This window comes from Petaurus breviceps, unplaced genomic scaffold, assembly GCF_028583685.1.
Source record: "Petaurus breviceps papuanus isolate PSGF00001 unplaced genomic scaffold, PetGlider_PUasm1.0 91041, whole genome shotgun sequence".
Classification (NCBI taxonomy): domain Eukaryota; kingdom Metazoa; phylum Chordata; class Mammalia; order Diprotodontia; family Petauridae; genus Petaurus; species Petaurus breviceps.
In genome coordinates, this window is record NW_027187400.1 from 23,410,360 (window position 1) to 23,410,874 (window position 515).

The following is a 515-nucleotide window of genomic DNA, read 5'->3' on the forward strand; positions in this document are numbered from 1 at the left end:
CACCGCTGATCATCATGTAATATTGCTGTTACTGTGTACAATGATCTCCTGGTTATGCTCACTTCACTTTGTACCAGTTCATTTAAGTCTTCTCAGGTTTTTCTGAAACCATCCTGTTCATCATGTCTTATAGTACAATAATATTGCATTACAACATATATCACAACTTGTTCAACCATTCCCCAATTGATGTGCATCAATTCTTTGCCACAACAAAAAAGAGCTGCTGTAAATATTTTTATACATATGTGTCCTTCCCCCTCCCCTTTAAAAAAATCTCTTCAGTATATATACACACACATACCAGTGATATTGCTGGGTCAAAGGGTATACACAGTTTTATAGCCCTTTGGGCATAGTTCCAAATTGCTCTCCAGAATAGTTGGATCAGTTCACAACTCCACCAACAATGCATTAGTGTCCCAATTTTCTCACATCTCCAACATTTGTCATTTTCTTTTTTTATATATCAGCTAATCTGATAGGTGTGGGGTAGTATCTCAGAGTTGTTTTAA